Source organism: Accipiter gentilis, chromosome 33 (assembly GCF_929443795.1).
Source record: "Accipiter gentilis chromosome 33, bAccGen1.1, whole genome shotgun sequence".
Taxonomy (NCBI): Eukaryota; Metazoa; Chordata; class Aves; order Accipitriformes; family Accipitridae; genus Astur; species Astur gentilis.
This window is the reverse complement of record NC_064912.1, coordinates 893064-906738: the sequence shown is the minus strand read 5'-3', so window position 1 is coordinate 906738 and position 13675 is coordinate 893064. Positions and strand designations below refer to the sequence as shown.

The window sequence follows — 13675 nt, the reverse complement described above, 5'->3', positions numbered from 1 at the left end:
GCCGGGGCCGGCGGCGGACCCCGCCGCTCCCCGGGCTGAGGCCGCTGGTAGGCCGCGGCACGGCCCCGGGGCCGGGGCCGGGGCCTCCCCCGCTGGGTTGAGGCAGAGCGGGAAGGGAATCTGAAGGGAAAGGATCGGGTTTGAAAAGCAGCGTGGTAAGCCGGCGGAACTATCCTCAGTCAAAAAGAGGAAATTTAGTAAAGAGAATTAAAACCGGTGCGTATAAAAGGAGGAAGCCAAGTGGGTAAGTAGAAGACGGGGAGTAGCTGATGAGGGAGCAGCAGCGCAGAAAGAACTGGTTTGTCGTGCATCGTAAGCTGGAGTCAAAAATGCGATGCTTTGGGGGGGACGAAGGCATATCTTTTGGGATGTGTCAGGAGAAGTGTCTGGTGCAAGAAATGGGGAAAGAGAGCAGTTACTTAAGCTAGTAGGCAATGCTGCACGAGAACAGATAGAAACCAGCCAAGCATAAATTAGAGGTTTCTAGTTATCAGAAGAGCAGGGTCCTGGTAATGAAAAGAGGAAAAAGAAGGAAACAAGAAGAAAAAGAAAGAAAAAAAAACACAAAAAAAAAACCCAAAGCCCCTATATGATTGAAAGGGTAAGTATATTTCTCTTCCTGTTTGAAGAATATTTTCTACCCAAACAAGGCACAAAGAGCCGTCAAATAAGGCAGGCCTCACAACAGCAACAGTGAGGGCCAGTGCCTTATCTGATTTTAAAATAGAGCTTGATGAATACACGAGTAAGGTTATGTGGCATGGCTGTCCTTCACAGCAAGCAGGAGGACTTGGGAATCCAGAGGTTTGTTCCCGCTCCTGTGTCAGTGAGTCAAAGGTACACACACAGCAGGGAATACCATGTTAAACAAAAGTTTTTCAGTAGTGGTGTGTACTGAAAATAGTTCAATAACTAACAATTTTAGGAGCATCTGACTTGTGAACAGAGTCAGACTACAAGATATCCTTAAAGTCTATTTTTAGAAATGCTGTTGTTGTAGACATCGCTTGTGCTGCCAAGTAGAAGGTTTTTATTTTATCCTACCGTATGATTTCTCACTTCCTTGGGCTGCAGGCATGGAGGATGTTGAAACAGCATCATTACCTTATGTGCAGAGGATGCTTCACGTTGCTGACCTATGTCGTCCTCACCTAGCTGTGGTGAGCTGACCCTGACAAGCAGGTGAGCTCTCACCCAGCTGCTCACTCACTTCCCTCAGTGGGATGGGGGGGAGAATCAGAATGGCAAAAGCGAGTAAAAAACAAAAAGCCTTGTGGGTTGAGATATAGACAGTTTAGTAAGTGAAAGGGGAAAAAAACAAGGGAAAAACCCCACCGAGTGATGCACAAGCAATCGCTTACCATCAACAGACTGATGCCCACCTGGCCCCCAAGCAATGGTTACCTTGGAAAAAACTTCTCCCCTAGCTTTCTTGCTGAACATGATGCTACATGGCATGGAACATCTCTCTGGTCAGCTAAAACATGGTTGTGTTACCAACATTGTTTTCCTCACCAGCCTGAAGCACAGGACTGTATCAGCTGCTGTGAAGAAAATAAACTCACTCCCAGCTAAATCCAGTACACTAAGAACCAGCTCCTGAAAGCAACTCTTTTGGCCAAATAAAAATATTTTCTAGCAGCATTTAGCAAAAATAAAAGTGTCTGGATAACAATAACATTTTTATATACATGTGTATGTGTATATATATATGTGTGTATATACAAAAATAAATGTGTGTGAGTGTGTATATAAAACATATACAATTGTGTGTGTGATTGATTTGAAAACTAGGGTTAGAGCTTTCCTAATGATGTGCAAATTTTCAGGAAACCAGCTGGATTTTGATTCTAGGTACTTCCTTACAAAAGCTATGAAATGCTCTCAAGCCCAGTTCTTTCTAACAGTGCCGCCCCTCATTTCGTTCCTGATTTACATCTTCATGAAGGATGCCTGCTGGCAAGTATCGTTAAAATGGCATCTGGGAGAGCCTTTTCAGCTATCAATATACTGCAACAGCACTACTTTTTAAATTCAAAGAATGAATCTAAGATTCCAGACTTGGAAATAATACATACACGCAGGGTACTAAAGCCCAAAGACTCTCAGATTTCTTGTCAGGCTATAACCATTCCTAGCAGCAGTGGGGGCATGTACCAATGCTGCTGGGAGCAGCAGCAGGTTCCCATTCTGTGTGAAGCTTTGTAGCACTTCTAAGACATGTTTGTGCCACTAGTGGTATTTGTATCACACTTCAGGAACCTGTGCTGCAATCACATTGCTTATGAAAAATACTAATATGCTGGATGAAATTCACTGTAGTGCCGAAGGGGTGGAAAGGAAAGATACATATTAGCATCCTGCTATGTAAATAATGAGTTGAAGATACTGGATTCCTTTGCACAGCGAGTCTGGACCCACACTTCCAATATTCTCCCTTAGAAGTGTTTTGTTTTCCATATATATATTTCTATGAAATATTTTCTGTATATATATGTGTGTGTATATGGATATATATAATTACATATATTTCATAATGTTCCATGTTATATATATGGAAATAGGTAATATATATTTTCCAAATATATGAAATATTTCCCCCTCCCTCCTTTCAATCTTTGGCTAACAGGCTATGTGAATTTGATGTGTTAGAATTAATTCACCTTTTGAATTTTACTCTTTTTTTTTCCCCCCCTTTTAGCTCCAGCTCATAAATGATCTGGAGTAGAGATTGAAGGTGTGTTTGATTCATGAGCTCTTAGTAAGACTCAGTATATATAGGACTAATGATGGTGAGGTCAAATATTTGTGAAGGATTTGCAATGGTGGCATGAATGTTTGTCCAGACTTAGGTTACTGCATGTCTAGAAGAACCTTTAGGCTGTCTTTAGGGAGGAAAGGGACAGGCATAAAAACACTTTGGGTGTCTTGTCAGTTAAAGATAACTTTTTGAGCATGGCCGGGTGAAATACTTTTCTGCTGAATCTGTATGTCAGCAGCTGTGGTCTCTCTGCTGTTGATCAGAGCTTCCTAGAGGAGAATCAGGAGTAGTAGACATGACTGATTAAAAATCTATGATCCAGAAATCATTTGGGAACACTGAACTTGAAGACTATTGTTATTTCCATCTTCTCTCCAGTAAGAAGTTTTTATGTGGTAGAAGAGGTGTGGACTTGCATCACAAACGAAGTGGGAAGATCCAAAAAATTTAAAACTGAAGAAGCAGCAGTGCATCAAAAACCTCATCTACTCACAACACTTACGGGCAAGAACCAGACCAATTCAGACATAGGAGAGAAGGAGGAGAGCTCTTTTTCCATTACTGCTTCAAGGAAGAGAATTTGATAAGAAAAATCAATTGGCTGACAAGTAAGATGGAGATTCTGAACACAACCTATGGAAACCATCCTTGAAGAAAACCTTTAATGTAGAGGATCCGTGATGGCTTTGTAAGTTCTGGAGCATGGTTGTGTGTAGCTGGTTGACTCAAGGTTTGCCTTAGGTTCTACCTTATAAGTATATCTATTATTTTAACAGTCTCCTGGCTATTAGGTCTCTTATATTCTGTCAAATTCCATTCATCTTGATGTTCAGTCATTCTGATTTTTATTTGAATGATTACCTGGTTCCTACACCTGTGCATCTATAAATGTATCATCATAACATTTTGCCTTGACCGTAAATTTATTCCAAAACTGCAGAGCTTTTGTTATTTCCTGAAGCTCTCAGAAGTCTTGGTTTTAGTCCTCTCATAAAAACCTACACAGATAATTGTAATTAAGTTTTACAGAAAGCTTACTGAAAGTAGTATCAAGTCCTTCTCCTGCCCTTGAAGTTCTTGTGCCAGTTTTTCTGATTATATAGCTTCAATTTTCTATCTTAAAACAGGCAGTCTTTTCTGGTATATGTTTCCTCTTGTTTATCTGGATTTTTCATCACCAAGATCTCAGTCTCAGGGACTCCTCAAGTATTGTGCACAGTCCTTCAAGCTTAATGCTTAACTTACTAACGCATGTGTCATTTGCATTCTGTTTCCAAGTGATTGCCTTCCATGAGAGAAAATGGTGAAATTGGTTTTGTGACAAGTTGTGTTAAATCTTTTTGAAAAGAAAAGATAGTGTATTTTTTGTTACCTCTTCAGTCATGAATAGCCAGGTCAAAGTATAGCTGTAGTAAGTGCAACGTTTTCAGGCAGATGAGTGATTTTAATTTGTCAGGTGTTATACTTCATTTTGCAATGAATTGTGTATTTCTTCTGAAAACAGAGGAAACAGAGCATTAATATGTAATCATTTAACATATTTTGCCATAACCTTCTCATGACTGCGTATTTTTCTTACTGGCCAGGCAGTGTCTTCTCTCAGGCTCACTGGGTCCCCAGAGGTTGTTCTGCTGCCAAGCTCTGAACCATCTTTTTGCTGCTGATGCTGTCAGAGGCTCTGTCACCAGATGATGTGTGCTGCTTACTGCCGAGGCTGAGTGGCTGGAAGGGATGAAAATCCCCACTGCACGGGGTGAGCAGGGGAGAGGAGGGTTTACAACAGCAGGAAGACTCACACTTGTGTGTGTTTGCTTACTGCAGTGTCTGAGGGATGAGCTATTATTTTTTTTCTGTAATGTCCTGCTGTTTCGAGGAAGCTCTTTAATATAATTAATAATGTAGCCTTCCTTAGCATTACTGCTTCATTTGCTGATGTTCATTCCAGCTCACTTAGAAGCCATCCCTCCCACGGGTTCAGGACAGACCTTAAAACCCACCATGGATTTAATATGGCACTAAACTAAGGAGTCTTGTTAGTTAATTATATTCTTTCCCCTTGTCAGAGGCAGAATTTTCCCTCTTTGCCGAACTGCTAATAAAAGCAACCTGACTCTTTTGGTACTTGTACTGCATCCCTTATTGCCATATCTGAGCATCTGTCTGTCACCTTAAATTTGTGCTGAAGGTCTTTTTTAAATGTAGCTTAGGTTTCTAGAGGCGCTGCAAGAGTCTCTCTCCTACTTTATAAAAAGCAAATGGAGAAAAGTGGGGGAGTTGATGTAAATCTTCTAAGCACTAAGGTGTGTGCAGCTGCCCCTTTCTCCTTGAAAAGACTGTCCTACCCAGGCATGTCCCTGCACCTGCAGTTTGTCAGCTGAAAGCACAGGAGTAAAAGTGGGGCTGGGGTTAAGGTCCAGGACACGGGAGGAAAGCAGCATGCTGGTACAGAATATATGTGTCAAAACTGACGTTTGAAATCTCCCATCCTACTCCATGTTTCTCTGTCTCTCACTGGCATGGAAGGATAGCAGGTGCAGAAGGGCTATTACAAAACATTTACCAGCAGCCAGTGTTTCTGAAAACATCATGAGCTTCTGCACATTTTACTACACCTTTACTCTTTCTTAATTTATCATGAGATACCCTTCCTTGCAGTGGCCATGGTTTTCATATAATATAGCTTGCTTGGGGTTTTGTTTTTTTTTTTTTTTTTTCTCCTCTCTCTACTTTATAGGGCAGGGAATAAAAGGTCTGAGATCAGCAGGCCAGGACATCCCAGCCTCATTCAGGAAATCTTTTTTGCCTTCAGCTCAAGGTCTACTTACTGATTTAATATGCAAGAAAAAAATGTCTACATGCAAGTTAGCAAAAAACCCCACCAACACTGAACTTACACTTTGCGTGTATTTTTGGTGTTAATATTCACCGTGAATGTAATTATTATCTCCCCTGAAAAGCACACTTGGATATCAGTAATAAAGCAATGAGAATTAATAAAATACAGAGATGGAAGATGGAACTCTGATCCTACAGATCCTTAGGGCAGATCACCACTGCAGTCAGTGGTGATCTGGTAATTAGCACAATACCATCGTAAGGAAATACTATACCATTTGCGTATCATTTCCTGATGTATAGCACAGCTCTCAAGTGAACTTCAGCTGTGAGTACTGGGGACAAGCTGAGCAGTTTATTGCGACAGATCAAAAGATAGATAATAGATGGGTATACGCTAACTTTAGAGAAACATGTGAAAAAGACATTTGCTTTAGGCAAAGATGCAATTTTTAAAACTGTCCAGAAAATGCTTCTGAAGTGCACTGAAGAGAGGTAGAGGAAAAATTAACTTTTCTGTTGCTAAACCGTATCATTGCAGCAATGAGGAGTGCACTTTAAAATTCAGCAAACCAGCAGATTGGAAGAAAATTATGTCAGATTTTATAAATCTGTGTTTTCATCAAAATATTGTCAAAAATATAATTGCTTGAAGCATTTCAAAGACAGAATCACAGTGCTAATGGTGAATTCATCTCTGCTTTCATACGTTCTTTAAAAAACTCAAATAAAATACATTGCAAAAAAGAAGGGGAGTTGCCTTCAGGGATGCAGAAATCCATGTTTGCGGATCTCAGGGATTTCACCCAGAATGAAAGTTGCTTTTACTATGGTTTTTTAATGCTAAACAAAAACTCTCCTGCGCCTTCCTATGAGGTCTGACTTCCTCCTCCTCTCTTCACCATCCTCTAAGACTAAGGCTCTGGTTACAGTTCTGCAGAACCTTCAGAATGCCTCCTTGATTAGCCATTAGGATCGCACAGGGAATGGATCACATTACATGGCCCCTAACAACTCTCTGAGATCTTGTTTGGTATTTGCACCATCTTGCCTGCTGCTCCTAGATTGAAAATGCTTTTTGTTTGTTTGTTTGTTGTGCATATTTATACTAGTGCCATTTACACTACTGAAGAAATGTAAAAGAGAAGCAAGGATGAACTGGTGTGCATTTTTTCTGCATTGGTTACAGAAAGCAAAGCGCTACATCAAAGCAGTTAATTAAATTTTGACTAAATGAGAGTATTATTTGCAAAACAATGATGGAGTGCTTAGCAGGGTGAGTAGATGTAGGGTGAGCTAGTCTATACAAAAATTTCATGGTTGTGAAGGTATCCAATACATAGTTTTATCTACCTTTTTGTTTACAGTCCATTTAATTAATAGAAACTCTGTGTAATAATGTAGAAAACTACATGCAGTTTCTTCAGTGAGAAGAGAATTAACAAACAGAAATATGAGAGTCTGTGGTCTGTAAGTACCTACCAAGGAATGATGTCTGATTCAAGACAGCTCCTGAGTCCTGTAGAAGGTACATTAAGATCCCATGGCTGTAAATTAAAAATAAAATATTTAAAGCTGGAAATACCGGTAAGGATTTCCAAGAGATACGGTAGATTGTCTATTTAAAAATGAAGGCTGAATATCTCTGTAACATACATTCTCTGGCCAAAGCATGTAATTATCACAGTTCAGAAATTACTGGGTGAATGAGTTTTTGTAAGACTACCAGAATGTTTTTTTCCTGACCTTAACAAATAGGGAGATGAGCTCAGTGGTCTTCTGTAAACATTGCCTTTAAAATATTTATGGAATTTAATTAAATTATTTGAAGCTAAATCAAGAGTTCCCTTTAAACTTAAAAGGGATACCACTAAACAGTTCTTAATGCTAGACAGAAATAAACCTCTTTAAAAAGTTCTTATATGATCCCATTCCCACAGCTAAATTTTGCCAGTCAACTTTCCAGATACTGTCTTATAGAAAGAAAGCACAAGTAGTTTTTGCTGTACAGGTATTTTTAATCACTCCTAAAAGTCTGGTTTACAGAAATCCTACCTCTGCCACAACTCTCATATTGGTACTATGATGCCATAATTTTCTGCAGAAACACCACCTTGGATTTTTCAGCTAAATATTATTTGAAGGTAAATTCTAACCACTATAAACAATTTAATATTTTCCTTGGCCATGTGCCATCAAGATGAAAACCTAAAACCATTTATTCTTTCACACAGCAAAGTTCCAACTGTCCAAAGGAAAAAAAAAAAAAGGCTAATGGGAGATTATGTGGTTATTAAAAAACAGTGCTGATTTGGCTTGCTTAGTCTCAGTGTTTCTATGCATTTGTCACTCCTTGTGTGTTGCCTTTATATTATCTACTTGGAAAAGTAAATTCTTTAGGAAAGGGATGTTGCAGTCGTATCTATAGAACAATTAGTTTTTAGTATATTGTTAGTGCTAAGCAAATAAAAATTTTAATCATATAAGTTCCTACACTAGATGCAATAAAAAACCAAGAGGGATAGAATAAGCAAATATTTTTCTTGCCAACTTTCATTTTGAAGTGGTAATTTTAACTCTCACATGTGGCAGCACCTAGCATTTGTGCTGTTTCTTGACTCATCTCTAGACTTTGAATTATTTATGGATTTATAAATACAGGAATGTATATTTTAATGTATAATTTAACTTAAGGTAATCACCTGTCTTTTTCATAAGGAGCTTTAACAACGTCCTAGGACTTGAACAAACTGTCTTTTGTAGAAAGGAACATGTCCTTAAGCTCAGATCACCTCACCTCAGTGAGGGCCTTTTGAGATTACAGTCAAGAAGTGGGGGTAATACCCTGAACTCAACAGGCTACGCAATTTTATGGGTTTTAATTATTGTCCCTCCCATTGTTATAGTTTCTTATGTATGTGGGCAAAATGCAAGAAAACTATATAAATGTTTTTATATACCCTCTAGATTACACGAAATTAGAAGTTCAATGTAATGAGGAATGAACCAAAATAAATTGGTAAGCCTTCTCTCACCCTTTACCTGCCTTATTTCTCTCATCACCTGATCTTGTAAATTTTTATTCATAATATTTTAAATGCAATCAAGTTTGCTGGTATGCTATTTTTGTTGTGCATAACAGTACAACTTTTTGTCATATATAGTTTCCCATGCAAGAGTGCGAATCAAGGCCCGACATGTTGGTCAACTTTTTCATTTTTAAATTTTTCAGCGGTTTTTGCATTCACATTTGTTGCTTATATGTATACACCTGTTGCCTCTGCTGCGCTTGACTGGACCTGCTCTGTGGGGGGAATGTTTGAAAATCTGATGGTTACATTCAGATGCCTCATGATTTAGTGGTGACCCATGCCATAACTAATTACACCTCAGACTTAATCATTGTAGGTCCCTTATGAGTGAACTACTCCTACCCTACCCTACCCTACCCTATCCTATCCTATCCTACCCTATCCTATCGTGTCCTATCCTGTCCTGTCTATCCTTTCTGTGTCAACTCTCCTTTTTTTGGGAGACAAACATGTTTTTTGCTATAAATGTAGCTGTCTCTAAAAGCTGTCATGCAATGAATCTATAGTATACCAGCAATATAGTTAGCTATAATGACATAACATAGGATGAAACAGTCATAAGACTTAAAACTGTTAATTACCAATGAGATGTGATACTCCCATTGCAATTATGCTTTATGGGTAGGGTTAAAGTTCTTTCCCTTTGTGTAATATGAAGCTTTTAGGGTCATTGCTCATCATGACTTTGGAATTAGACTCTTCTTCAAAAGCTCTAAATCAAATGTGTGTGTTGGGACCCTTTTCACAAATCAACACCTCATTTCACTATTGCGCCAGGTTGGACTCAGTACGGAGAAGATGGCTTTCTGCTGCCTTCCTGCTTGAACTCCACAGTCTTAAGTTCAGCTGAGCCCAAGATCTGACTGACTGCTCTGAGGTTTGCCTGCAGTGGTTTTCTGTAGCTGTGCTGCAGAAGGGAATAGCTGGTCCCTATCCAAGTACAACTGTTTTGGCATTTCCCTTACCTTGATAACTCTATTACAGTCAGGAAGCGACAGTGCACCAAGGCAGACTGTTGGCCATGGCAGTGCTTCACACTGCCATGGAAAGATGGAAACACAGGTCAAATGCAGACTCCGGATCTTCATTTAGCCCTCAAAAGCTCCTTTACTCTAATGCCAGCTCTAGCACCCCTTCCCTTTGTGGTCTTTTGGGGTCCATTTAACACTTCTGCCTCAGTTTCTTCCATCTCTAAACCAGAGACAATATTCACAAGAAGGTGTAAGACCTGATTAGTGTTTGTAAAGTGGGAGTTACTGAATATGTTGCTGTGGATCTGTAGACTCATATATACCAAAGACAGATATTTCTTACATAAATAATTAATAGACATATCACTGTAATCCCACTCAGTTCTGTATTACTTCTGCTTGCAGGATACAGAATCATAGAATTGTTTAGGTTGGCAAAGACCCTTAAGATCGTCAAGTCCAACTGTTAACCTAGCGCTGCCAGTCACCACTAAACCATGTCCCTAAGCGCCATGTCTACAGGTCTTTTAAATCCCTCCAGGAATGGTGACTCAACCACTTCCCTGGGCAGCCTGTTCCAATGCTTGACAACCCTTTTGGTGAAGAAATTCTTCCTAATATCCAGTCTAAACCTCCCCTGGTACAACTTGAGGCCATTTCCTCTTGTCCTATCGCTTGTGACTTGGGAGAAGAGACCGATCCCCACCTCTCTACAACCTCCTTTCAGGTAGTTGTAGAGAGCGATAAGGTCTCCCCTCAGCCTCCTTTTCCCCAGGCTAAACAACCCCAGTTCCCCCAGCTGTTCTTCATTAGACTTGTGCTCCAGACCCTTCACCAGCTTTGTTGCCCTTCTCAGGACACGCTCCAGCAACTCAATGTCTTTCCTATAGCGAGGGGCCAAAAACTGAACACAGTGCTCGAGGTGCAGTTGAATATGCCCATACATATGCTGCTAGGTACAACTGACTGCCTTAGTATTTAGTTTTCATTTGTTGTATGTGAAAATTCCCAGTTGCCTGTGTTTTTTCAAGACTTTTTTCTACTTTTTTTTTTTTCTTAGATCACAAGATTGTCCTGCATGGGGCCATTTTTTACCTTTCTGCCTTTGTTTGCCTGGTGTTTAGTATGCTGCTGTTGTAACTTGTACTTGGAGATTTAGATGCTACCTTACGTACTATTAATGATAAAAAAAATTATCCTGTTTAGGTGATGAGAATTTCATCTGCCTTAAGCTCTATTTAGTTTGCATGGGCTACAGAAATATTTTCCAATTGGTACTGTGGACAATTCTTTGATTACATTTTAACCAGGATGATTTTGTTTCTCTTCTGTGAAAGTAAGCAATTCACTTTAATCTTCCGTTTCAGTTTTTTCCCCCCACATGCTAACTCAACAGATTTATCTATAAATTCTGATGAAAGGAACATTTAAATCCACATAAAACTATGTTAAATTGGATTGTTTACAAAAACATGAGGGCATTCATTTGTGCAATTTGAAAATGTTTTTTTCAAGAAAAAGTTTGAGATCTGAATTACACTATTATATCTTTTTAAATGAGGACCCGTTTGAAAGTAGTATATATTTTGTCACTACATCTGACACGGTGTCAGAAAAACCAGTTGGATTTATCTGATTTAGTACTTATTGCATGTATGCAGGGGAAAGAGCTACATAAAAGTACTAGCATAAGGGTTTAGTGGATATTTCTTTTCTAGGTATTTAATAAGCAAGTTGGAGATTCAGATTAAACATCATTCTCCCGTGTTTAGAGGACAGTATGAGTCACCAGAATCAGAAGGTTACATTGGGTGTGCTTATTTGGTGGTGTTAGATATGGAAACTTGTTTTATAATACATCTGTAGAAATGGAAGTGGGCATCTCAGTTCATCTGTGAGCAAAATGTTCCGTGTTGTTTTCTATCATGCTGATTTTATCCCCATGCCCAATAACAACCACTATTATCTGGGATGAAACTCTATGCGATTGAACCATTGAATTTTCCTCTGAACAACACAATCCTATGTAACTTTGCGGTATATCCCCTTTTTTGTCACGGTTGTTGCCTTGCCCAGTTGAAATTCAGAAAGACTATATATATACTTGGGCTTGTTCAGTTTGTCTAATAAAATCCAATATTTGGGACTCTAGTGCTGTAAACTATTTAAAGGCAGCTAGAAAGATACAAACAACTCTTTACTGCTGTAAAGTATTGCTTGCCTACAAAACCAGATCTGTTAAATTATCTTTTTTAGTCTAAACACAGCTATATTGCAAACTGCAGATTTCAATGGTGTTGTAAAGCAGGCATGTCTTTTTTATCCAAGTTTTTCAGTCTTTAATAACAATACCAAATCTGAAAACCTACTTCTGATTTTAAGGTGTTAGTTTAAGCAGTTGTTTAGTCTCCTCCTTTACCACCCAAACTGAAAATGTTTCCTTACAGTGAATGGGCCATGTAGTTCTCTTGGCCTCTCTTTGGCCATTTTTCTTTTAATTTTTTAAGAGCACTGTACCAAACACTAATTGATTCTTCAGGAAAAGCTCTATCACTGTAAAGGGACAGTAAAATGTGTATGTTCCAAGAACCTAAACACCTAAGTTGTCCAATAATTAGTTTTTTTAAGCATCTATTCTTGAATTGTAGAAATCTGAGGAAGAAAAAGTAAGACTGGACTTGGATGAATGGCATCTGAAATGTAGCCACACTGTAGTTTCCTGGGTGTTAACATATATGCAGCTAACACAAATGAGCACAATTAGCACAAAGTCCTGCATCTACTTGTTAGGCTCAGGCTGAAGTTTTGCCCCAGTGATGAAAAAAAATAAATAAATGCATCCCTAATACCTGAAATCTTACTGCAATATCAGTTTGGCCATTTGTTCTTCCTGGCTGACGAGTTCTCAGGGGCTGTTCTGCACCCCTAAAAGAGACAAAAGTAAACACCGCTGAAAGGCGGTTGAGTACCAGAGGAGTAGAATTTGGGGTGCTACAAAGGAAAGTTTAACTCTTGAAGTTGGTCATATTTTCTACGCATAAATTTGCCCTGTAACTTTGAAATATTTTGTTTAGAAAATTAGAAATGGCAACTATCACCATAAACCTCCAACAGTTTTGGTTTAGACTTAGATTTCAATTAGTTGGAACCCCCCTGAAAGTGGAAAGAAATAATCCTTCAGAGAACTTTAGGGATACTTTATTTGAATATTTCCAATCATAAGGTGATTGAACAGTTATTTTGCATATAATAAAGTCCTTTTTAGGGCTTGATTTTATTTTTTTTTTAATGCAGTAACAGCTTGGCTAATTAATAAATCTTTTTTTTTTCCTCATTTGCCTATGCTTATTTCTTCCAATGATGATGCAAATCACTTACCTAGCTTGCAAACCACTTTTATTTCTAATTAGAATGCCTAAAGGAGAAGCTTTGGAATTTCAGATATATGTAAAGAATTTAATTTAATTGCCTTTTCTTTGTTAAGAATAGTAAAGTATGTCCTTGATATTTCAGAATCTACTTTCTCAGCTAAGAACGTGAAAAGCAGTATCCCTCACAAGTAGGTTATTCACAAGGATATTTCACAAAAGGGCATCGAGATGAATAACGGTGTAATGAAATGTTCTCGTTGCAGCAGTGAGAACTGTGGGCTGCTGATAACAGGCATTTTGGAGCAGTATTTCCCATTTCCACTCCATTGTTAGACTGTACAAATGTATTACATAAATGAGTATCGTATGCATCAATTTGCCTTTTGTAATACACGCTGTGGGTGCTGGAGTGTGCCTCCTGCATCTGGGAGCATGCGGCTGCTTACAGCAATCTCTTGATGAAGTTCTGTGATTGTGCTGCTCCTTTCAAGGGCTCAGGTGGTGGATGTTTTTAGGACTTGAGATGGCCAGTTTTGACCTCTGGTTTTATCTGTCAGTTCATCCCTGCCTGAATAGGTCCTTGTCTCCTTCCACTGTAGTAACTACAGCTACCTTATCTTGGAAATGTAATTGAGTAACTAAAGT

The 13675-nt window shown here is 38.9% G+C and overlaps 1 long non-coding RNA gene across 2 annotated transcripts; it reads left to right on the top strand.

Annotated features, from left to right (window-relative positions):
* Positions 1-5: 5 nt before the first annotated feature.
* Positions 6-4926, top strand: LOC126033899 (uncharacterized). Of its 2 annotated transcripts, none has more exons than XR_007504515.1 (4): positions 6-244; positions 1075-1182; positions 3140-3449; positions 4348-4926. It is a non-coding gene; the product is annotated as an uncharacterized LOC126033899 (long non-coding RNA). The 2 variants fall into 2 exon arrangements; XR_007504514.1 differs by having other exon boundaries at positions 6-601.
* The last annotated feature ends 8749 nt before the right edge of the window (positions 4927-13675 follow it).